The sequence below is a fragment of the Pleurodeles waltl genome, chromosome 10, assembly GCF_031143425.1.
Source record: "Pleurodeles waltl isolate 20211129_DDA chromosome 10, aPleWal1.hap1.20221129, whole genome shotgun sequence".
Classification (NCBI taxonomy): Eukaryota; Metazoa; Chordata; class Amphibia; order Caudata; family Salamandridae; genus Pleurodeles; species Pleurodeles waltl.
In genome coordinates, this window is record NC_090449.1 from 335,068,064 (window position 1) to 335,094,596 (window position 26,533).

General features: G+C 44.4%; 1 protein-coding gene across 2 annotated transcripts in view; it reads right to left on the reverse strand.

Annotated features, from left to right (window-relative positions):
* LOC138261519 (cell death-inducing p53-target protein 1 homolog) overlaps nt 1–26,533 on the reverse strand; it is a 617,762-nt gene that overhangs the window by 166,470 nt on the left and 424,759 nt on the right. The gene's annotated exons all lie outside the window — the stretch shown is intronic.

Consider the following 26,533-nt stretch of genomic DNA (forward strand, 5'->3'; position numbering starts at 1 on the left):
ACAAGAAACCAGTTCAAAGCGATGCGAGGAGTGTGATCAGTGTAATGATCAAGAACAGTAGCAGATTAGAAAGTGTGTGTGATTCTGGATTTTGATCCAATTTAATTTATTTTCTATTCATTCATTCATTTTCATTTACTTTATTTCGGTAGGTAAAAACATACCATAAAAGTATGATACACTACAGATTGTAAAAAAAACACTAAAGAATAGAAGCGCAATGAAATAGTTAAGAAAATTGGAAAGAGATTAAAATCATAGCAAGATAAACATAAAATATATATCTCCAATAATAAAAAGTTCCACTCAGCAGGATACCAATTCCCAAAATCCATTGATAATCAAAAGTATGGAGAAACAGTACCTATAATGCCACAAATTATCAACTAATATCATGCGTAAAAATTCAATAAATATGCATAAATAAATCTAAAAATTAGCTACCCAATCTTGTTCTTTAAAATTGCTAATCTAAGGCGCCAGATTGATTCAAGGAATTTTGCCACTGTTAAAACTATATAAACAGATGAATCAGATTTTAAAATTCTCTCGGCATGTGAACAAGTCCTGACACCTATATGTTTGCATAGGGGGGTGATCCAAAGAGCTCTTTGTTTATTGTATGCACGACAGTGGAAAAGAACATGTGAAACAGACTCTTCATTTTTTACAACCCATCGGGCAGAGCATAGATCTATTAGTGGAACTGGGCCATTTGTAGGTTAGAAAACACAAAGGGAGGGACCCTATTCTAAATCTAATAAAAAGGGCACGTGCGAATGGAGAAAGTGCTACGTCCATAAAGGGCTCAAATTCGTAATGGCATTTGACTGACAAGTAACTGTCAGACATAGACAACGGAACAATCTTAGCAAATTGAACAGTCTGGACATTATGCCAAAAAGTATCCTTCAACAACTGCACAGCATATTTGGGGATGGAAGAAGGATCCTGCCAATAGGACCCTAAACCAAGGTGAGTTAAGGACCGTTCGACATAAGCGCACCATTTAGTTTTGGTAGTGGGGTTGCGGCCCATCAATTTAAGAAGCCCGCATCTAAATGGAATGAGGGCGTCTGATGACCAAAGCCGAATCCAAAACAAAAGGGGCCTTAACGTGGCAATCTGCATGATTGAAAAGAGATTTAAGTCCATTCGAATGGGCAGGGATGGAGTGCTAGAAGGAACTTTTAGCAGCATCTTCAGAAACTGATTTTCCACCCTTGCCAGATTCACCAAGTTGCAGTGGCCCCAAAGCTCTGCACCATACAGAGCACCCCCCCAGCTTGAGATTTGTATATGTCGAGGGCAGGAGTCATTGCAAATTTGGGTGATCTGGTAGCAAATCTCATGATGCCTCACGATAATTTTATGCCTAGATAATCAAAAGTGCCCACTCTTTCCAGGGAAACGCCTTCTAGATATACAGGCCTCTTCAGTTTATGCCTATTGTCCCCAAAAAACATGTATTTTGTTTTTGCTGAGTTGATTTCCAAACCATGATCCTTGCAAAACTCCGTAAACTTAGAAAGCAAACTGGAAAGACCCATAGCTGTTCGAGAGAGTAACAAGGTATCGTCAAACAAAAGACATGGGAGCTTCTGCCCTCCCATGCTAGGGGCATCGCCATGACAATCTAGAAGGTATGGGATACATGCATTGATAAACAGGAGAAACATGGTAGGCGCAAGAACACAGCCCTGCTTCACACCACGGGCTGTTGGAAATGCTGGAGTCAAATCACCTGCAGGTCCCCAACGAACTCTGGCACAGTTGTCGGAGTAAAGGTCTTTAATAATATTGATCATGGAACCCGGGACTCCAGTATTGCTCAGAACCTCCCACAGCTTAGTGCGTGGGACAAGGTCGAACGCAGATTTCAGATCAACAAAGACCACAAATAGGTGGCCTGGGTCTGCGTCTATGATCTTCCACTTGATGGTAGTAAAGCGGAAGACCTGGTCGATGGTACTGACCTTGTCCACAAATCCAGCCTGAAGATGGCTTAGAACGTGATTTTTCGTTATCCAATGTTTCAGTCTGGATAGCAGCTGGAACCAGAATATTTTTTGCAAGTTGTCTAATAAACTAAAGGGTCTATAATTTCCTGGAGAGCTCTTTTCTCCTTTTTTGTGAATGGGGACAATAGTTGCCACCTTCCAAGAATCCGGGTAGGATCGGGTTGTCAAAGCAGTATTCGATATCCTGTTAATACACCGGGTCCATGTAGACAAATCTGATTTGTACTGGTCCGAGGGGATACCGTCTGGTCCAGGAGCCTTCCCTGATCTTTGGGCACAAATTGCCAGCTCTGTTTCTTTTAGAGTAAAGGGAGACACAACAGGGTAGCACGATAGAGAATCGGCAAGGCTATTGTCGGCAGATTCCGACCAAGAGCCGTACAGATCCCCAAAGTGGGAGAGCCAAGTTTCAGCATCAATGTGGCATTCTGGAATGAATGAAAGGTCTGGGTCTCTACGTGAAACAAAAATCCAAAAGAGTTTGGCATCATGAGCCCTGGCCGCCTCCGCCAGACTCTCCCATAGGCTTTCCTCATACTTGAGTTTGGATGACTTGCAGGTGGAAACATAAGTTCTTCTCGCATATGTGATGGCTTCCCGACTCTTTGACTTTAGTGCTTTGGACAGGAGGCTCTTGGCCTCCCGACACCCCTTATCAAACCATTTACAGTTAGATACGGTGGTGGGATTCCTTTGGATTATAGCAGGTTTAATAAAAAGCTCCTTAAGATCCGCAAAAAAAGCCACATGAGAAGCCATAACTTCTAAGGGAGATAATACAATAGAGTCATCAAAAAGCTGATGACTGGAAATTAAGGCGCAGAGTTTATCCTTAAGCAGATTGGACTTCAAAAACCAAGGCCATCTCACCGCGTGCCTATTGCTGGACAATTTCAGCAGATCGTGAGCATTAGGAGCATAAAACAACAAGGGCCCTGCAAAGAGAGTTGCGTTGAATGCGATTTGTAGAGGGGCATGGTCGCTGGTAAGCCATGGACCCACCTCTACATTAATTATAGAATGCCAGACCCGTAGGTCAAGGATGACATAATCCAAAATACTGCTATAAGGGCCCCTGAAAAAAGTGGGTCTAACAGGATTGTCAGTTGGAAATCAGCCGTTTCCAAAGCGAAGGCCATAAGTTACTGCAAGATCTATTATCTGCGACACCCTGCAGGAAGGAATAGATGACACTGGTTGAGTAGAGGAAGGGGGGACGTTCCACACTTCACCTTTAACCTGAGTAGACTCAGCAAAAGCTGAGTCAAGTTCAATTTGAACATTTAAATCACCTGCAATGATAACACAATATTTAGAGTGAAAATCGGATAAGAGATTATGCAGGAGGTAAATGGTGGCAGACTGGTAATTGGAGGGGCCTGGTCTGTTATAGATATTATTACATAGCACGGGAGTACCTAAATTTGGCCGTATTACTATTACTAGAATGTCACAAGAGTCGACAGCAATTTCCTTTACCCTACCCACCTCATTCAACTTAACCCAGGTGCATAATCCCCCCCATTGCCCTGCCCCTAGGAGACTGGATCACCTTTTTAGTGAAGGAGCAGTAACCTTGCCTGTACACGCAATCCGTGGCCCAAGTTTCCTGGAACATACAAATGCAGAAGGATTCAACATAAGCCCCCCACTCAGGATCAGATAATTTACTCTTAATGCCTGCCACATTCCAAGACAGAAATTTCCCTGAGGCGTGCATGGTACTGTGAGTAATTATACAAGAGTCAGCATCCGGTACTGGGTTAGAGGTCGCATTGGCAATGCAGGATGAGGCCCGTACAGTGTTGGCCCCAAGACTTGGTGAAGATCTTTGGAGTAACAAAGCCTGGGGATCATGTGGAACACTAAATTTACAAGAGTTGGGGGAGCGTAGTCAGTCCACATCAGATGTATCCCCTGGAGGAACAGGGTGTTGGCTATTAACACATTTGAGATTACGGGCCAAATCGAGCCCAGCAACAGAGAAAGATGACAAGCCTGGAGGGGCAACAGGAACAGGTACATTAGAAGGAGGTAACTTAACCCTAGATGGACAGGAGAGCGAGATCTTATTTCCCAGAACGGGCACACTCTCTCTGAAAAATATGTCAGAATCCAATCTTGATGGATTACGAGCTTCCATCTGCAGGAGCCCCGTAACTAAAGCGGGGCTAGCAAGGTTAAGTTTAATAATATCCCGCCCACCAGGACAACCACGCACACGTGAGGCAAAGACAATATCAGCTTGAATGATAGAACCACAGCCCCTAACATGGCGGATCCAGTGCGACACCTTATTAGTTAGAGAAGATGTATCTTCCCTCATATAAGATGTGGGAGGGGGGACGTTGCACATATAGATGCAGTTTTGGTTAGACATATGAATAGGATGGGCCACAGTCTGGTCAGAGGTGGACGAAGAGGATATGAAATTCGCTGAAAATGGAGCCGAATATTTACCATGATATGGTCTGTAACTGGGGCCATTGTTGACCTCCCGGGGCAATGGGGACCTACTGGCAACGCAACAGACACCGAAGAGCAAGAACATTGCACTGGCACTGGGATCGGAGCACACTGAGGGATTGGATCAGATTTTTTAAGGAGCTTAAGAACCTCAAGCAATAGACCCTTCAGCTCCTCTACTTCACGTTTTAGACTAGAAACCAGTGCTAAAACATCTTCTCTAGGGAGATCACAATTGGAATTAGAGAGCACAGGAGTCGAAGGCTGTTTGGCACCGGCCAGATCTGAATGATCCAAAATGGAAAACCGGTTTACGCAGGGGATCCCATTAAGAATAGTCAGAAGCAATGGCATCCGAATTAAAAACAGGATCAGGCAAAGGTGGAGAATTGGTCGTACAGGGCAAGCTAGGAGAGACAGGAGCTTGAACTGAAATTTTCGGGTGCTGAGCATCGGCAGAGGAGTTGGTTCCTGTTGTTAAAAATGGCAATAAAGTTCTGTGTTTCAGCCTCTTGTGAGCGTTGCCCTCTTTTTCCTTGAGGATAGATTCCACTTCCTCGATTAAATTGTCACAGTTAGAGTGGGTTTGCGTTACTCTACTAGATTTGGGAATTTTGGTTTTAGCTAGACCTAGGTCTGGGCTGGAACGCCCCTTGCGCTTTCCCATGCTAAGTAGTAAAAGGCTCACTCAGCCCCACTGGGGGACGCAGCAGAAGAATGTAAAATTAAGGCAAATGGCCCAGCCCAGCCTCTTCCGGACGCTGACGGACGAAGGACGGCTTTGCCCAAGCAAGTCCTGTGCGCGTCCCACGAACCGGGCGTGCCATGCAGCTTTAAAGAGGGGCTTGGTCCCGCCCCCTGGATCAGCTGGTGCCTTTCTGTTCAAACGCGTGTCCTGCGAAGCGGGCGCGCCGTGCAACTTTAAAGAGGGACTTGGTCTCGCCCCCTGGATCAGCGGATGCCTTTCTGATCAAACACGCGTCTTGCAAATTCAGCACTGATTGCCAAGAGGTGTAAAGTTATAGATATATTTGAAGTTGGAGGATATGGTGAACAAGAAGACCTCTGTTGAGGCAAAAGGTCTTTTATTTGGATATTGGTTAGAAAGAGGGATACAAAAAAGCATTTCTACATTCACAGCTTTAGATAAAGCACAGGAATCCAAGCGGAGAGCAATTAGGAGTAGTGATATTTTTAGATGGGTCAGGAGTAGTGGTATTGTTCCCACCTGCTGCGCTGCATGGTCCCAATTCCAAGCTCAGGGTAGTGGAGAATTCTGGGGTTTCAAAGCTGCTTTAAGGTACTTTCAAACAAAAGGAAGAAGCGTCAAAGATAGCTCAGAAAGAGGCAAGTGTGGTTGCTGAATAAAACACAAAGTAACCATGAGCATTTCTTCTCTTACTCCCCATGAATGTTTTGATTGGAAATAAGCTGTTTAGGAGGATTTGGAAAATGTTAACAAATGAACCTTGTGCTCTCAATACAATGCCAGATTACAAGAAATAATTTATGGCAATGCTGGTGCAAGTGAAAAATCCAACGGAGATTGTATTGTCAGAGTAACAAAAATAGTTGGTAGATTTGGAGGTGATATAAATGTGCACGAAGGGGCCAATAGTTCCTGGTGCTACAAATGAATATGATTGATCTAACCTCTTTATTTTAGTAGAGGATGAAGGAAGAATACCAGTAATACATTTAAGTGAGTTAGACTCATTTACCAACATGGGGGTGTGGGTCCATCGTTTGACTGATCTAGAAGATGCATATTACAGAGTGCAGATTGCACAGGAGAATCATTGTTTCCTGTAGTTCAGAAGGCATGCACAATTATTTTAATTTGAGAGTTTGCCTTTTAAACTTTCACTGAGCCCTTGGTGTTTCACAAAGATTATTTATCCTATTTTGACTTTTGAGATGCTTCAATGCTTTTTATATATGGACGATATTTTGTTTATGTTTGCAGGATTGTACAGAATTAGAACATCAACTGTGGTTTGTGAGGGATCAACTGGAAAGTCTATCTTTCAGGGTCAATTAGGAGAAATCCATTATGAAACAGAACAGCATTCAAAATTTTTTAGGATTCTAGAGAAAAACAGAACAATCTGTTTTAAGACTGCCAAAAAAGTGTAATGGTTATGTCACAGTTATAATGGATGCTGAACATCTAAAAGCAAACAATAAGAGATTTATCACATTTAATCGGTCTATTTTCTTCTTCTGTGCAAGTAGTTTTTCCAGGGTCACCACATTATAGTGCAATGCAGCACTTGAAGGTGAGAGATTTGAAAGAGGGAAGCTGGTATGGGGATATAGTAAGAACGACAAAGGTACGACTGGAATAATTGGTTTGATGGTTGGAAACTTTGGATGATTGGAATAAATGTGCACTGTTTGGAAGAAGCCTGTTTTTTGTGCTGAAGTGGGATCGTACATACATGGTTAAGATGCTCAGATAGATTGATTGAAGACAGATTGAAGGTGATCCATAAGGGAGAAAGTGAAATGTAAACTGTCAGGAAATTAAAGCTGGTTGATTTGCATTGACAAGTTTTGAGGACAGGTTGAAGATGTGTCCAGGTATTCTATTTTATGAGTGTTGAAAATAAGGGCTGCGTGGTACATAAACTGCACTGGGGGTGCAGATCAAACCAGTTGGGGATTCTGGCAAAGGAGCTGTGGTTATACTGGTAAAGCACAAGGTTTCTCTCAGAGTAGAGAATATTCTGGGTTAGGAAAACGCTGTGGCCAGCTAGAATGCCAGATATTTAAGAGATTCAAGTGAGTGGATGTTAAATCCAGATGTGTTCATGAAAATAGAGTCTTATTAAGTGTCTCTAGCGGTGGATCTTTTGGCATTCAGGTTGATAACTCAGCTAAAGAAAAACTTTAGTTGGAGGCTGGATCACTGTTCTGTGGCTTTGAAAACATTTAACAGGATTGTAGAGGAAAAACTGGCATGCTTTTTCTACATTTACTGTGACACAGAGGTCTTTGTGGTGAGGAGACAGAAGTTTCAGGTAGTTCTAGTCAATCCATTTTGGGTGGCTCAAGCATGGGTCTGATTATGTTGTAATATTTTTTGACACCTACATCTCAAGGCCGTTTGTTAGGAGAAGGGGAAGAGGAACATCTTTTAAGGAAGAGCAGCGGTCTGAACCTTCTTGTTTGGACCATATGAACAGATCCAGGAAAGTAAAAAGGCCTTCTGAAGAACCTTCAACCCTCCTCAATGGCACCAGAACAAGGCAAACAAAGGCTTGGAACCCCAAGTTATGCTGGTGCTTTGAGACACATTTGGATCACTTTGAGGTTTCTGTAGTAATGATAGTGACTTTTTTCCAAGTTGTTCTCTGCAGGCATATGTTAATAAGACAACCATTTGATTGTTTCCCCAGGCATGTGTTTTATGGCTATTGGCCCAGGCAAAGGCTCCATCTGCAGAGACTTAAAATGAATAAGGTTTCATAGTCCGACTTAGGCAAGGAAAAATTCCATGTATGATGCAAGTAAGGTTTTCATGCTCTTTGAAGCATGGTAATCAAATACATTTTTACAACTGTTGTGTTGGAAGCTAGAGACTGTTCTGTTTAGTTTCATTCTGAAAAGTAACCTGTGTAGGTAGGTCACTTTTTTAAGGGGACAAAAAGGACAACATTAGTAAGTAAGTCAGTGTGTTATCCATGTTTTAGGGAGTTTCCAAGATGGTGTGTTGATTGATGTACAGATGCAGGAGATTCATCTGGATACAGTGGAACAGCTCATTTTGTCTTATGTTAAACTGTTAAGTATATAAGGTGATATGGTTTGCAATAAAGTAAGATGATGAAGAAAGGAGTGGATATGTCAGTTTTATTGACCTTTACTTTATAAGAGCCCAGGCCAATACATGTTTTTCTTCTGGAGGTCATTTTGAAGTCATTATGAAGCCAAGAACATTCTAATTCTTCTTCCTCTAAGTTTCATTATACATTCAAATACATTTTTACAACAGCTGTATTGAAAGCTGGAGACTGTTATGTTTAATATCATTCTGAAAAGTAACCTATCTAGGTAGGTTAGTTTGTCGAGGAGACAAAAAGGGCAACATTTGTAAGTAAGTCAATATGTTATTCATGTTTCAAGGAGTTTCCAAGATTATTGGCTGATTGATGTATGTAAGAGTATGAAGGCTGGATGCAGGAGTATCATCTGGATAGTGTGGAACAGTTCATGTAGTCTTATGTTAAACTGTTACATATATACGGCGATATGTTTTGCAATCAAATAAAAAGATAATGAAGAAAGTCTTGGATCTATACTTTATAAGGGCCTAGCCAGTACATGTTTTTCTCTCTCATGGTCACTTGGAAGACATTTTGAAGGCAGTTGATTGATTGAATGTGAAACTAATTGCAACATTGTATTTATCTGCTGAATATATGTTAATTATGTTACTAGTGCTGCTTTGATGAAGATTGAAAATATATAAGGATAGTCTCTGTTCTTGTCATAAAATGTAGATTTTCTAAATGTTTATGAGAGGAGAATCTGAGTTTTATTAAGGACATGATGGGTACCAATATCTCCTGGCATATGTACGTACCTCATGGCTAAATGGTGAGAAAACAAAAAAACATTTAACTATAGGTTTAAATTACAAATAGATGATTAACATTATTCATGGATGCTATTGGATATTTTGCCTTTTGAAAGTGAGCATTAGGAGTATCAGAAGATGAGGCCTGAAGGAGCAGAGAAAAATGAAGGTATACACAGTGTTTGGGGGGAGATACAATATCTCAGAGTAGATTAAGGAGGCTAAAGGCAGCTTTGAAGGGCTTTTATTAGCTGGAAAGAACATTCTAATTCTTCTTGTTTAAAGTTCTGTTACTTGTACTTTGAGGCTGCTGAAGTGTGACAATTAAAAAGTATGCAGAATGCTAGCTCAGTGTCTTTAACATAGCCAGATTTGCCTGTCGTATCCATTTGGAGAACCAGCATTATTGCTGTCAATGTTTACTTTGATGACTTCCTCCACTTGGATGTTTCTCTGCTATTGTCAGACCTTAGAAGTCAAAGACTCGATTCAGACAATTATGATACTGTTGCCTGTTGAAACATTAGCTATGCCATGTCCTTATTCATGATGTCATTGTATTTCATTCCACATCTCCATTTCAGGAAATGAACATCATATTCAGTTTTATATGTAATGTCTTTTATTGCTGTTAAAGTGCACAGTGGGGTAACATAATTCAAAGTGTGTGGATAAAAACACCTGCTTTGATGCTAGACAGCACTTATTGCACTGAACAAGAAAGTAGCAATATCCTAGCCCTCCAGTGTAGATTCAATACACCTGGTGTGTGATGAAGGAAGGGTATAGTGTGAATGGATTGTGCACCTCGAAAAATGTGTTGGTGTTCGCTTTTCAATCCCACCATGGATATAGGTTTACTCCTGCTTTTAAAAAGAGTAACTCTCCAACCATATCCAAGATGGAGTGAGTACCCACAAATCTGCAAGCCTGATGGTGTTCACCTACTCAGACATGCATGTCTACCCTGGAGTCCTAACAACACAACCTATTGAGTAAATTGATTGTGTTCAAATGAAATATTACACCACCATGGTAATATATTATGTGTAAGCAAACCTGTTTATGAATATGAATTGAACTTACACATGCAAATGGATTGGCGTGTCCTTGTATGTTTCCTTTGAAAAAGTGAATTTCCACTGATCATCCAATTTACTCGTATGAAATATCGATCCAGCACAGTGTAGTATTATGTATGATTAATCCTTCTCCAAGATTTACGTCTGTAATATTGATCCAGTACAGTGTAATATCATGTATGAGTATTCCTTCTCCCATGGGCAAGGAGATGGCATTCAGGAGAAGAGATACTCTGTTGAGGAAAGAGAAATAAAACCAGGGTACCAGGGAGAGAAGAGACTGGCATGGAGAGCAGCAGGTTTGAGGACAGGAGGTGGTAAGGGAGAGTGGAGAGGCACTGGCAGGTAGAACCTTGAGAGTGAAGACAGAGAAAAAAACAAGGGCAACTGAAAAGCACAGAGACAGGAAGAGCAAGTGGGAAAATTGAAGTGAAAAGATGAAAGAACTTATGCTGTAATGAGGAGAGAAAGAAAACCAGCAGGGTAAGTATCAAAGTGAGGAGAGAAGCTGCTGAGGAGAGAGACTGAAGGGAGAGAGAGATTAGAACAGGGGTGACAGGGAGCAGAGGAGAGTGAGAGAGTTAAGACTGAAGGGAAAGAATGAGGGGAGAGAAGAAGAAGAAATAGAACACAACAAGGTTGGCAGGGGGAGAGCAGAGAACCTGCCAGTCAGAGTGAACAGGTTGAGTAGAGGAAGAACTGAGTGGATTTGGCAGGGAAACAGTGGAGAGACTGCCTGGAGAGGAGACAGGCTGACGGGACAGAAAATAAATAGGATGTGGCAGCTGGGGGGGAGAGACTACCAGAGAAAGTGAAGTGACTAAGGGAATGAAGAATAGTTTGGTGGTGACAGGGTGTGGAGTGTGAAGCTAGCATGTGAGCAGAAAGATTGCAAAGGAGAGAACAGGGAGGAGAGGAAAGAGTCTGAGGGATAAGGCAGAGGGAAGAGAGGAGACTGCGATGGGAGTGGCGAAAGGAGACAGAATAAGGGTGGAAGGCGAAGGGCAGAGAGGCTGAGGAAAAAGAAAACTGGCAAAGGGTGGCATGGGCAGGAGTGGGCAACTGAGAAGGAGAGGGAGAGATTGGTGTGGGAAATGTATAAATGTGAAAATGGGAGGGAGAACGGAGAGAGTGGGGAGAAAGGAAAGAGACAGGGGAGAGAGTACATAACCAGGGAGACGGGAGAGACCAAGAGGAAAAACAGACAGACTGGGGGAAAGAGGTAAGGCTGGTGTGGAGAACGAGAAGTCCGGTGTGAAAGTCGACAGACTAGTGAAGACAGAGAGACTAGGTCAAAAGGGCATAGGCTTGGATGGGGATAGGAGTAATGCTGGGTGGGAGAGCTAAAAAAAGGGGCAGGGAAGAGAATGCAAAGGAGAGAGGGATAATATGGGGAAGAGTTGAGGGATGGGGATAGAGAGGAGAACTGTGAGAACAGAAGAGACTAGGAAGCAAAGAGGTCAGGAGAAAGCAAAAAGAAGGGGTTAGTGGGGACAGAGGGAGAGTGGAAAATATGTAGGTGGTGGGAAGCTGGCAGGTAGAGGCAAAAGTGGGCTGGATCTGTGGGAAAATGAGCCAACTGACAAGAATCCAGGAAAATAGGGTGATCAGGGGGAAAATGGGAAGACAGTTGCTCTATGTGAGATAGACATGCTAAGGGTAAGAAGGCAGGTTGAGGGGAAACTTGGCACACGCAAGGGGAAAACAGACAGACTGGTGAAAGAGGGCATGTTTATAGGAATTAGGGCAGAAAGTTCTGGAGAAAGGGCAGGCTAAGGAAAGCCTATGGGAAAAGTAGGTAGTTTCTGACAAAGAGCAGGCAGGCACTGGGGAAAGGAGGCAGAGTTGGGCAGGAAGTAATGCAAGATGAGTGGAAGGAGGGATGACATGGGAGAATTGACAAACTAGAGGACAATGCAGATTGAGAGGTAACCGGAACCTGAAAGTAAACTAGGTTGGTTTGGAGAGAATGGACAGACTGAAAGAAAGCAGTCAGGCTGACAGGAAAGCTGACAGACTTGGAGAAGAACAAACAGACTGGAGGAAAGGAAGGCAAGCTGACAAGAAAGTGGGCAGATGGGGAGGACAGGCAGACTGGAAGATAGCGGACTGGACCACCAGGAGGGCCAGCAACACAAGGACTACTGTGAGCAATATGAGGAACCAAACAGGCCCTGCAGGAACCACAGGACCAGAGGAAGGAGGACCAGAACTAGTAATGTTAAGAGGCCCTTTACCAGAAGAAGGGAGACACAATGATGAGAAGGGCTAGGAAAAGCAGGAGGAGAATCATGATGCAAGTGAAGGCCAGGAATATGGGAACCAGGAGGGCCAGGAACACAAGGACCATTATGAGCACTAAGAGTGCTAATAAGGCCAGACTCCATTTTGAGCAGGCTGAGACGCCATTTTCTGTCTATTCATTGGCATGTCCGTGTTGGACATAGGTGCTGTCTACCATTATCTTCTTAAGAACCTGTGAGAATGTCAAGCCATCCAGAAAATAACATTGATAAGAACACCTAATGCGACATCAGTCTGGAACAACGTAGCATTAATTGATATATGCATATCATATTTGTATATTCTAATGCATTTAAGGCTAGCATATTGATGCACACAGGGTATGTCAGAAAGTCCTCAGATCAAATAATCAATAAATGGATTTACAAAGCACAGTTTATCACCCTGGAGGTATCTTGGTGCTCCGGGAGGTATGTTGCACGCCACTGGCTACTCCTCAAACAGCCATGTCCACCGTAGGTGGGGGGGGGAGGTTGTTCCAGGACTTTGCGGTGAGGTAAGAGGAGGAGGGATCTCTGCTGTGTCTGTGTCAGATTCTTGGGACCGGCACGAGGCTGGGGGTTGTACAGTGAAGCACCCTAGTTGGCAGGTAGAAGGTGAATCTGTGGTTGATAAGCTTGGGTCTGATTTTGTGGAGATCTTTGCATGCGATGGTGAGAACCTTGAATTTGCACCTCTTTTGCACCGGCAGTTAGTGTAGCTGTCTTGGGTGTGGGGTGATGTGGGCCCTTCTGGGGAAATCTAGGATGAGTCTTGCAGCTGTGTTCTGAATGGCCAGGAGGCAGTGGAGGAGCAGAGCGAGGATTCTGACGTAGAGGGCGATTCTGTAGTCTAGACTGCTGGTGAAGATGGCCTGGATGACCGTCTTTCTGGTTTTGCTGGGGACCCATTTGAAGATCTTACATAGGAGGCCACTGTGTTTGTCTGCCATTTCAAGATGAGTTTGCTGTCAATGACGATGCCCAGGTTGCATGCATGGTCCTTAAGGGATGGAGGTTGTCAGAGTGTGGATGGCCACCAGGAGTCATTTCAGGGGAAGGAGTTGCTTCTAAAGATTATTTTTTTTAAAGATATACTGTATTTATTGACAGATTTCTAGTAAAAGAAGTCTTTTTAGGATTAACAAGGTCTGTTACAGAGCATCCAGATCTCAGTAAAATTATATCAAAATTCACTACAGTAAATATGCAACACAGGTCGTCTTTTAATATGCTTGTATACGTAATTTACACATCTTTGTAACTTTCCTGTCCTCTGCTGTAACAGCTCTCATCATTTTCACCCTCTATGTGTCTTCCAGCTCTGCAACACTGTATCAACATGTTTGATATATCATTGTAACTATTAAATTTAACTTTGCGCTGGTAAGACAGTTCTGATGCTGCCTCATGGTCAAGGGTAAACGGGGCCCTTACCCAGGGGTGGGCTCCCATCCACCACTGCCCCTCCCCCAGGTGTTTCCACTGGGATTTCTTCACAATATACAACAGCTAGTTATCACGAATGTCACACAGAGGTTTCAAGGTACTCTCTACTTAGTATCACATTATTCTCTTTTAGAGTCTTCTCTTATAGTGACCGTCCTCTCTTTTCCCCCTAGTCCACTTCAGCCCTATATATTGTCTGTACTGGGCCCCATGTGGGCTGCATCTACTGCTTCTTCTCTATTCTCTGAGCCATTTCCTCCCTCTAGTATCAGCACCTCTCAGGTTTCCAGTAATTCAACCCAGAGTAAAGAAGTCTCCCAATGTGTCTACTACTGCCCGTGCCCAGGCCCCAACTTGAGTTCTTGGTAATACCTTCCATGGGGTGTCCTGGGGCAGCACCGCCAAAGGTAGCGCGGGTGAATAAGCTGTTTTCGCTCTGATGCGTCTCAGGCACTTCCTCCAGCATGTGGAGGCCACCATCAACAGAACATTTCCCGCCGGTAACGATACCCAGTTATTAAGCATTCGCGCCAATATCAGGTCCCCCCTAATCTCTCCTCCGGAAGTTACCCAGTCCAGTCGTCCTTCCCCTATAAACCATCTAGCCATCCACTGTAGTTGGCATAATAAATAATAGAGCTCGAAGTCTAGAACCCTGAGTCGGCCCTCTTGAACAGGTTGACATAAGACAGATAAGGCGGTTCGTGTATGGCTCTCATCCCATATAAGCTCTCGAAGCAATGTATTTAGTTCCCTGAACCAACTCACCGGGATCTTCATTGGGATATTGGAAAAATGGTATAGCAGACGGGGTAAAATGATAATTTTTGAGAGGAAGATCCGCGCCATTGTGGATAATTTGAGAGAGCGCCAAACGCCACTGAGGACCTCAAGGAGAACAGAGTCCTACCCAGGTTACTGTCCCGGAGGTCCCCTAAATCATAGAACACTTGTACCCCCAGATATTTAAAAGTACTGGGCGCCCATCCAATATCTTCCGGGCAGGATAGCGGCCGCGGCTCGCCTGCCCGACGTGTGTCTTATTTCTATTGAGTCTAAGACCCGAGTGACCGCTGAACTCCTCTAGCAACGCAAGCGCCCATGGGATCCCAGATTCAGCCTCCCTCAGGTATATTAATATGTCATCCGCACAGAGTGAAATGTTATGCTGCACTTGACCCCACAACACCCCTCTGCCCCCGCCCTCCGCCCGAAACCGAGCTGCTAAGGGCTCGACAGCCAGTGCAAACAGCAGAGGAGACAACGGACATCCTTGTCTGGTGCCTCTGAATATAGGACAGGCGGCCGACACCATTCGGCCAGTCCGCACCCGCGCCATTGGTTCACTGTACAGTAGATCAACCCACCACATCCACCCCTCACCCAGGCCCATCTGAAGCATCACCGCTCTAAGGTAATCCCACCGTACACAATCAAACGCTTTCTCAAAGTCCACTGAGAGACATGCTGCTCCGGGCAGGCTCCCGGTGCTCGGAATATGCAGGAGGGCAAACAAACGCCCGAGATTGAGGGATGTGGATCGTGCCGGTATAAAGCCATTTTGATCCTCATGGACTTGGGAGGGGATATGTTGCACCAGTTTACTTGCCAGAATCTTACTTAGTATCTTAAAGTCGCAATTCAGTATCGAAAGTGGTCTAAAGGCAGTCACTGGCACCTCACACACCTCAGTCTTGGGCAGGGGAACTACCAGTGCCTCTCTCATTGTCTCAGGTAGCGTACCCAACTGCAGTGCCTCTGCGTAGAGCTCGACTAACCTGGGTGACAGGATATCTGAGTATGTCTTGTAAAACTCCATAGGGAGTCCGTCCGTGCCCAACGTCTTTCCCGCTGACAACTGTGTGATAGCTGTCTTAACTTCCTCTAGTGTCATCGGGCTCCCCAATGGAACTCTATCCTCCAGTGCCAGGGTGCGCAGGGGCAACAAGTCCAAATGAGCTCCCAATACCTCAGGCACGCCCGCTCCTGGTTTTCTGTACAGAGTCTTATAGTAATCCATAAATGCTTTATTAATTTTAGCCGGTCCATGTACATGGAGCCCTGCTGTGTCACACACACTCGTTATTGGCGCACCTCCCCCCTGAGGTCTCACCAGCCATGCCAGTATCCTGCCCGATCTGCCCTCCTCCGCATGCATGGCTGCCTGATACCTCCGGTAACTGTGATGTCTCAACTGATTTTCAGCTAAATTTTATAATGCTCTTGCCTTGAGGAGCCTCTTCCGTGCTGTCTGGTCCCTGCCCTCTGAATTCTCCGCTTTGTGTATTATCCTTTCTAGACTGACAAGCTCACGCTCCAGTGTCCGTGTGATCCCCACTGTTTGTCCCATGCAATGTCCCCGGGTCACTAATTTAAGGGCTTCCCATTCCACACAACTGGTAGCCTTTATTGACACAAATTTGCTCCAGTAGATGAGCTCTCAGTGCTTCCCTATAGGGTGGATCCTCTAAAGCCCCCGGCCTAAGTCTCCACATCGGGAGAGGCGATCTAATCTCCACGCAGCACCAGGTAAGAAGTAGCGGGCTGTGGTCTGAGAGGGTGCGTCCCAGGTACTCAGAGTGCATTATTTTGCGTACTAAATCCCCAGTTCACACCACTCTATCCATTCTGGTATGCACCTGATGCAATCCCGAGTAGTAGGAGTAATGCCTCTCCCCTGGGTGCTGATTTAGCCACACATCCTCCAGAACCCAATGAGTCATCTAGTCCCTCAACCCCCTAGCCAATTTAAATGTTAGTGCCCCGGATAATGGAGGAAGGGACCGGTCCAGCTCAGTGTCAAGGACACAAATAAAATCCCCTCCAACCACTAATTGTCCCCCCAGCTTCCTGGAGAGTCAGCCAGAGAGGCGCCGCAAGAAGGGTACCTGGTCCTGATTAGGGGCATATATACAGCTTAATACCACCTGTTTACCATGTAATCTACATTCAACAATTACAAACCTGCCCTCTTGGTCAATGTCAACCGACGTAGCCTCGAACGGGATCCCTGCTCTTATCCACACTAGCGCGCCTCGTGCAAAGGTTGAGTACGTAGTGGCAAATACCTGTCCCCTCCATCTACGGTGCAATTTGTCAACTTCACTGGAATTAGGATGGGTCTCCTGCAATAATGCAATGTGCACTCCTCTCCTCTTCAAATAAGTCAAAACTCTATGTCTTCTGGTCGGTGTCCCCCTCCCCCTAATGTTCCAAGTTAATAGATTGTAGTCCCCCATTTTATATGGGTTATGTTAGGAGAGGCCTCCCACCCCTCCATGCATCTACTACCACAGGCTCCCACCTCCCCCCTCCCCAGTCACTAGCATCTGCTTCAGGACAAAACTGCACAGTCTCCAGCGCTCAAAACATAACATGTAACTACAAACCCAAACTCCCCTTCCCCAGGGCACTGCTCCAACAGTAGGCTGCCCAGTTAATGGTGCAAATGCACAACTAAAACAATACGTCATTCTGCATTCCCGTCGTTCACACCTCTGTGGCTGAGAATCCGGAGGAGGGGTTTTCTGCAGCCAACAGGACCCCAATTCAATCCAAAGCCCCCATCATGGGGCTGGGGTAGCCTATAAAAACTCAGCCCAAGTCGTTGGCAGTTTGGGGGGTCAGTTTAGGAGCCCCATCAGGGCTATAAGAGACCTCCTTCGATGATTCTGATGCTCGGTCGGAATCCCTTCCACTTGCCTCCATTGAAGAATCTCTGCACTGTAACAAAGCCACTGCCTCTAGCACTGCCTTCTTGGATGATTTATTTTGAGCCTGAGTTGCCCCCACTCTCAATCAGGGCTTGCTTTGCTTTCTCCTTGGCCCCCTGCAGCCCCTGCTCCCTACTCGCTCCGCTCTGTCAGTTGTACTCCCCCCACCCTTATGCAGCTCCAACCATTGCCATGCCTTATCTGGAGTCTGAAAAAAGGTGGTGCGATCCTCAGTGACCACCCTTAGCCTGGCTGGAAACAGGAGGGAGTATTGAATCTCCTCGTCCCAGAGTGCTCTCTTCACTGCTATGTAAGAGACTCATTTGTTTTGTACCTCTGCTGTAAAATCCGGGAATAATGTTACTGACCATTTGCAACATGAAAGGGTCCAGCCTCTCACGCTCTCCGCAGCAGCAGGTCTCGATCCCGGTAATGCAGTAACTTGGCCACAATCACCCGTGGGGGTCTTCCCGGTGCCAATACCCTTGCTGGCACTCGGTGCACACGCTCCAATGCAAAAAAGAGGGTAAGGCGCTCCGGAGCCACATCAGTCCTTAGCCATCCTTCCAAAAAAGCCACCATGTCCGCACCCTCAGCACCTTCCGGTAAGCCTATGATTCGCACATTGTTTCTGCGATTGCGACCTTCGGCATCTTCTGCTCTGCGTTCCAGACGTTGTACATGTTCCGTGAGCTGGATAACTGTGGCCCCAAGCTCCTGCTGTGCCAGTGAGAGTTCTGTCTCAGCCTCATGGACCCTGTCTGACAATTTCTGGTGGTCTGCCCTGAGCAAGCCCACCTCCACCGAGACCTGGCCAATGTCCCGCTTGACAGTCACCGTAGTGTCCTCTATTGCCCCCAGGATCTTGTCCAGCGTTGCCTGCAGGTGCGGCGCCACCGGATCAACCATGGCTCCTCCAGTCAGATCCCCCACACACTTAAGGGCTTTTTTTCCTGCCCTTGGAGGTCATCCGGTACGTTGGGGTGGCTAGCGACCCCCCAGCTGTTACAGGTATGTTCTAGACTCACCTTTCAGCCAGTTATCCTTTCGGCTGTGCCCTCTGTCCCTCTCTTCTCACTAAATCAACACAGTTGGCCACCTATTCAGGCCTCTGACCCACAGCGCTCACCTGGGCTCCCAGAGACCCATTGCCTTTTTCTCCATTTCATTCGTATAGGTAGCTCATGTGTCCCTGTTGTCTGATTCCCAAAAAGAGGTCCTGTGGTCTCTGGTCCGTACTGGGACCCCGTCTCCAAGCCACTACCTCCGTTGCCGTCTCTGCTGCTGTCTGGTTCACTCTGGCTCTTATTGCCAGGTAGGCCCTGTCCCTTGGGCGCCTCCCGTTCTATTCCATCATAGTCTGCCAGCACCAATCTCCACGACCAGGCCCCTCAACTTGCTGCCAGCTCTCTCCTCTATGCTGCTGCCGAAAGGGCTCCCCGCTCACTCAGCTACACGCTCCCCCGGCCACTGGGGAAATAGCCGATTCATACCTCATTATTGGGGTCGGTTCACTTGAGGCTCACTCTCAGCCTCCAGTGCGTTTCGCCCACAGGTCGCAGTCGATGAAGGCTTTCCCAACTGCCAGGCACATCCCTCCACAGGCCCGCACCCGCGGCGTCCTGCACATTATGTCTCCTCAAGGGGCGCCACACCCCCTCAGTGACGAGGGTGCTCCTGCCACAGCCGCTCTTCTCACTTGGCCCCGGGACCCCTTCTCGCCTGCAATCCGCTGCTCGAAGCGGCGTGTCACTGCCATCTGCCAATCCGCTCCCGGCCCCATAAGCTTCTCTTGTGCCGTGCACTGCGCACAGCCCAGCTCCAGAGAGCCCGAAAACAGCCTCGGTCACCTGCTCCATACTGTCATAGGCCACCTCCAGCTCCCGTAGGGTCAGGGATGCTAAGGACAAAGCGGAGCCGTGCTCTTACACGTACGCCATCTTGGCCATCCAGGCCACGCGCCCCCTTCTCAAGATGATCACCTCCATTTTATCGGTGTTCAGTTTCAGGCAGTTGAATCTCATCCATTCGACTACGTGTGTCATGGTGTTGCTGTAGTTGACACTGGGGATGGTGTGGTCTTCAGAGAGGGAGAGTATTAGTTGTGTGTTGGCGCAGTAGATAATGTTGAGTCTATGGGAGGGGACAAGCTCAGCTAAGGGCATCACGTAGACTTTAAAAAGGATGGGGCTGAGAGAGGATCCCTGTGGGATGCCTCAAATGTTGTTCTTCAGTTCTGAAGTGAAGGGTGGGAGACAGACCATCTTAGTGTGGCCTGTGATAAAGTCATGGATCCATTTGAGGGCGCTGCTTCGGATTCCGATGTGGTGGTGTCTGAAGAAGAGGGTGAAGTAGAAGATGGTGTTGAATGCAGCAGAGAGATCTAGGAGGATCAGGGCTGCTTTCTCTCTGTGGCCCAGGCGGGTCCTGATGTCGTCTGTTGCAGTGCTGAGGACAGTCTCTGTGCTGTTGTTGGAGCAGAAGCTGCATTGGGAAGAGTCTAGCAGGTTGTGTCTTTCAAGGTGTTTAGAGAGTTGATTGTTGATGGCTTTTTCCAGGACCTTGGCTGGGAAGAAGAGCAGAGATAGGATGGTAATCTTTAAGCTCACTGGGGTCGGTTGAAGGTTTCTTCAGGAGCGGTTTGACCTCTGCTTGTTTCCATGCCTCTCAGATGGCGGCAGTCTCAATGGAGGGGTTGCAGATGTAAGTGAGGAAGCTGCTGATCTCCTTCTGACCCAGGTTGAAAATGTAGTGTGGGCAGAAGTCATTGGGTGCACTGGAGTGGGTTGAGGTCATGAGGGCAGCTGTTTCCTGTATGGATAGTGGCATCCAGTCTGTGATGAGGTGGCTGAGGGTGTTCCTCAGGTGGAGTCAACAGGTTACCTATTATACTGGGTTGCAGAGGAAAGTTGCTATAGATGGCTGTAATTTTGTCATGGAAGTAGTTGGCAAGAGCGTTGCAGAGGGTCTGGGAAGGTAGGGATGAGTGAAAGAGGAACTCACTGAAGCAGCAGACAGGCTCAGATATGTGTTGACTATATAATACAATATATTTTTTATTTACCTTGCTGGTGTCTCAGTGGCACATAATCTTCCCTATTTTTCCTGTTCCTGGATGAATAGTACAAAAGATCTGTTTTTTGCCTGCAGACAACTACAGGCCAACAGCCAGATAGGCAAACGGAGTGGCTCGGAGGACTGAAAATTAGGGACTGTAGCTATTGCAGTATGGAGCATTAGTGACAAAGTCGTAGTGAAATTTAACAGATTTCACTGCACCATTTTGGGTGTCATTTTCAATGCCTCCTCAGAGCAGGCATTAAAATGACTCACCTACAGAAACCTATGGGCCTCCTTCCACTTTTCTACACTAGTGTCAACATTTTTTAAGCTAGTGTAGCACAGCACCACAAAAGCATCAACAATTCTGACACTATTATGCTAATGAACACCATGGTGTGCTGTATTATAAATATGGCACAACCATGTTTTTTTTAAATACCGGTAGAGGGGGGTGCAGAAAAAGTGACAAATCAGCTCCGATGTGCCACTTTTTCATAAATATGTGCCTTAGAGACCAGAAATCCGATCACTTGGATTAAGAAGAGGCTCTATGATGAGATGATGAGGAACTTACTGAAGCAGCAGATGGGCTTAGATAAGTGTTGACTATACAATACAGGCTAGCTCTTGTTTACCTTGCTGGTGTCTCAGTGACACCGAATCTTCCCTATTTAACATGCTTCTAAATGATTTTTGCAAAATGTCTGTTTTTTTGCCTGCAGACGACCACAGGCCAACAGCCAGATAAAAAGTTGAGATCCTGTATGATTTATCTAGCTGTTAGGTTATTTGTAAAGAAGTTTTGTCAGGAGAAGATGCACTACGGAAAGCCTGTATTACCTGAGAAACAGGTAGACACGTGACATAGAAATGCCACTCCTAAACTAGTGGACAGAATAATTAACGTCTCTCTAATGTTTAGGTGATGAACAGATAAATAGCAGATATTGTATACTATTAAGCCAGAAGTGACCAGCTATGTAAGTATCAGAAATACTACACTTTTCCACACTGTTTGGCGTGTCTTGTGATGAACAAACAACTGAGAAATGTCACTATTTTCGTGTGGCATCCTAAATAGCTAAGAATCTGTCCTATTTGACCACCAGCAAGGCAGATAGTAGAGTGAACCTTTGCTTTCACAAAACAGAGTGGTAAGACAGTGTCTTGGATAAAAGTAAAGTTTTTCTATTTGCTTAAGGCCAAGTAGCACATAATCTCTTCTGTTTAATAAGAAGTCAGATAGATAGCAGAGAAACCACTGTTTCCAGTTGCCTAGCTGAATAGCTTTCAGCCCATGTAAAATCGTTTTATCTGCCTGACTTCTGGTCAACGGTACATAATATTTGCTTTCTCGATGCCTTTTGTATAAACGAAGATGCTGCTTTGCTATTTGTCCTGCTGCCAGACACATACTACAGAATCTCTCCTGTTAGACTGGCTCCTCGATAAACAGAGGCCTTTTTGTTATTTTTTAGGCTCTTAACCATGTCAGGCATAAACTCTGTCATTGAGAAAGTAGTAAAAAGTGAAATGTAATTTCCATTTGTCTGGCGCTCACCCATATTGTGCAAACTTTCTGCTGTCTACACAGTAGTCAGTAAAATAGAGAAGTTTATCTGATTTTTTGTCTGGCCACCAGCTGAATTGTACTTAATGTCTGATACCAAGCCACTGCTGAAAGAGTGAAGTTTCAGTCAATAAAATGTTTACTTGGCTCATCAGGCCGTAAAAGAAAATGAGTGTTCAAATCATCAGTATAAAACACTTCCGCATGACATTCTCTAAAACTAATACATAATCCAAAAATATTTGGGAAAACAACATACACTTACATTATTTCAAATAGTACGCACATCAAAATAAAACTGCATCTCAGCTGCTGTATCATTTACTGATTGTTTTATAGCAATTCAAACTAAGCTTATGTAATGCTCTCGTAGCCAATCTGCACCTATTCACATTTAACAGAATTGGTGCTAGATTGTGTTTCCTGTCAACTAAGTAAGATTTACAAAAAAAATGAAAGTACAGTATGCTCTGTGAGGATTGTCACAGGGACAGCAAAAGAGTTCTTAGGAACTACTACCATGTAAGGAGAATTAAACTAAAAAGTGCACAGTTTTATATCTGAGTCGCGTTAAGTAAAAACCTGTGTTGCAGATTTGTTACAAAAGACTGGTAGGTCTTTAATGCCATGAAGGTCACTATCACATAGTGGTTACTTACAGTGGGGTGGCATAATTCCTGCAATTATCTTGCATTCTCATGAGAACTGAAGAACCTCTCTTTGATGTCTTCCTTAGTTTTGAGGTTAAATAAATGAGGGTTGACAAATAAGTACAGGGCGTACACCACACATAGAATTTTTTGAATATAAAAGAGCCATGTAGTAGAGACCGCTCTAGCTCCAAGGCTAAGCATTTGGGAAGAACGGACCTGGTGAGGCTACCCACTGCATTTGCCCAGATTAAAACTCAAAATAACAGCAGTAGGATCAATATAAGGGCCCCTAATTCATTGTGACAAACGTGGATAGGGCAGCTCTGCAGTACTGCTAAGATTCACAGCAGGAAGCGTTTTTAATGGTGCTAGCACAGGTGTTTTAAGAAAAATTATTAATGAGTGTTCATGTATTCTGAATGATAAGTTTATGTAGAAAATAAAATAACCTAGAAAAATAATGCACACATTTGAAAATGTGATCACGAAGAATGGCCAACAATGTTAACAAAATAGTCTAATCAATGATATAATAATATGAAATATTGAGCATTTGTTAGATTAATGTAGTAATATATCAATTTAAGGGTTAAGCAGTAATCTTTAGCTTTATTAATTGTAGGCCTTAACTTAGCACGTGTCTTGGCCTACTTACCAGGCCTCATGTAAAAGCTGTATTTCTTAGCATTTAATAAAATGGCTGTCCTAGAGAGTTAAACTGTGATTTCTTTTGTATTGTTTAAATGGGCTCATAACTGAAGCTTTCTCATGAGAACCGACTGCTAGAAGATGAAGCTCCTGTTAAATGTAACATTTTGTGTGTAATGTGTGTGAGACTGACTTTCCCAGGAGAAGAACAATGAAGATACTGACTCAAGTGGAAGCTGCAACAATATTGTTACCCGACAAGCCTGATGATGAGGACATTGCAAGTCAAACCAATCAACGACATGTGAACGGAGTGAAATTAGAATTCAGGGATTTGGAGTTTAGTTTTATTAGACAAAGTGTGAACATACGATTAGCTGCCCAGTAGGGATTTGGGAGGTAGTTTCAGCAGTTTTGACTTAACAGGATTACACTGAGAAGAAAGCATGCATTTTTAGCAAGACATTCTGCCCTTACATTTTGCCCATAGTGCGCCTTGACAAGAGACATGCTTAACTTTAATGCTTGGAGACTTTGCGTTTTCTGAACTTTTATGCTGAATCCTGATGCTTTGCTGATCGACTGATGTCCTGAGGACAAAGACTGACTCTGCTTTGCTGATCCACCCTGAGGATAGGTATTATGATCCAAACTGTTGATTGATATGGATTTGCTTTTTCTTTCTAGGTGCCAACTGCACTGTTTTGATAGAGCCATAGTTAAATGTGTTTCCAAATTTGTGTTACTAAATTGTTTTGCATGAAGCCCAACATGCTGATGCTAATCTGATGTTAGTTAAGGATCCTCACTTATGAAAATATGACAACAGGGTTTAATGCTTGACGAATTTCTCTGCAAAACTTAATGTATGTAATCACATTGACGCAGTTGACTTTGCTATTGATTTGTTCCATAACCTTAGAATGTGTTGTTTTTCAAGCTTTGATTAGATTACGTTTCTTCCGCTGCTTTGGACAGCCAGTATTGTTTCTGTATGTGTTTCATTTGATTTTGAGATTAATCTATATGACCTTAGCATTGTTAACATACGGAAATAAATATTCTAACTTTTACTAAAAGGTGTAGTTATTCATGACTGAAAGGTCATGGTGCGTGACAACTACTGACTCCATTGAATATTGATGTTATATAATGCTAATGAGTATAGATTATTGTGTATTGATTATTGATTAAGTACTGGAGCTATGGTAAGAAAATCTTAATTGTAAATTAAAAGGTTCATCGACCTATTTGCATCCCCTTGTAAGTTTACCTATTAAGGTCAGACGTTCTAACAATGGTCAAGCGCAAAGGGCTCCGTCCCTGTTGTTATCTCTGTACGGAACCACGCCCATGTCCTGCCCATCAGTTTGGCTGGTTTGTGGGCTTGCCTTTTAAAATTAGCTTGATTTCATTAGTGAAAGGCATACATACATACGTCATGCCATTTCTGGTGTTTAACCTGCCTCGAGCACACCTGCCAACTACTGAAAACATCCGAGGCTCCATGTTTTCCGTATGTTTTTTGGGCTACATTTCTCTTTATTTCGTAGGCAGCGCGATCTCGCTGGGCAGTACTTGCGCGCTTTTTCTCTTTATTTCATAGGCAACGCGATCTCGCTGGGCAGTAGTCAAGCGCCCTACATGACATCGACTCTGTTACATGGATAATTGCACTTTTTCCGGTTCCATGATAATTGCACTTTTGCTGATACTTCACTGCGAGTGAACTTCTGTTTCCTTTTGTGTGTTTGATTTGTGCTCATGGCTGCGATCGGCTCGCTTCTGTGAAACTGTTTTACTTTTCAGTTTCTGTGGCAAGAAAAGTCTGGTTAGGAGTATACAATGCTAATAGCTTTAACTCGAGTAAACACAAGACTCATTGCAGTGCAAATGCTTGTTTTTACTTTCTGTAGCATTCTTGTTGCTGTATATCCCCATACGCCTGCACCATATACAAAAACTGGTATACATTTATGGGCATATTTATAATGCCCTAGCGCCACCTTGCGCCACATTAACATCATTATTTTTGACGTTAATGTGGCCCAATAAGGACGAAGTCCCCGCACCCTATTTACAGGGTGCCGCAATGCATGCATTGCACTACTCTGTAACCCTTTGCACCACATTATGCCTGCACCAGGCATAATGTATGCAAAGGGGGAGTTCCCCCATAAGGGGAGCTGGAAAAATGGTGTAAGGAAATCTATGAGATTTCCTTGCACCACTTTTTAGGGCACTTTTAAGGTCTGCTCAAGAGGAGACGTTAAAAGGGGGCTTTCATTCTTTAGAATGGGGCCCTATGTACTCTGCAGGAGTAGCGCCAATATTTTGTCGATAGTTCTGCAGAGTACATCAATAGCGTCATAAGAAATTACACTATTATCCCCTACCTATTACCTATTTTAAATACAATGCACACATGGTGGTGGTAGGGGGTGCTAAGGGGCTCAGGGAAAGTGGCGCTGCACTCGGTGCAGCGCCACTTTCCATAAATCTACCATTTAGACTTATATTTTGAGAATCTTCTTTAGTGATTTGTGCCCTAGTTTCTCTGCAAATCTAAATACACCTCAATTGCCATGAAAAATGGATGCTATCTTACAGTTTAGGCTCTCAATTCAATGGTTTATCAAAAGGTAACCTTACATACCTAAAAGTCTAAACACTCTCAACAGGAGCTTCGCCTACATTGTAGGTACTGCTTTTAATAGTCTTTGGCCCACAAGACATTCTGAGCAATTTTGTTAAGTTAGTAGTCAAAATGAGCTTCTCCATTAAAAAGCTGAAACTATCTAATAACTTCTGAAGTCCAGTTGCAAAACAGGCTAAAAGAACTGCATCATCTCCATACAGCAAAATAGGGATAGGGCATCTGTCCAGCTGTACCATTCTCTTCCCATTTGCTATCAGAGAAATATCCAGTTACGTATTATATAGAATAACAAAAGGCCACCATGACACCAGGTTGATGCACCCGTCTCTTTATACTAAATTGGAA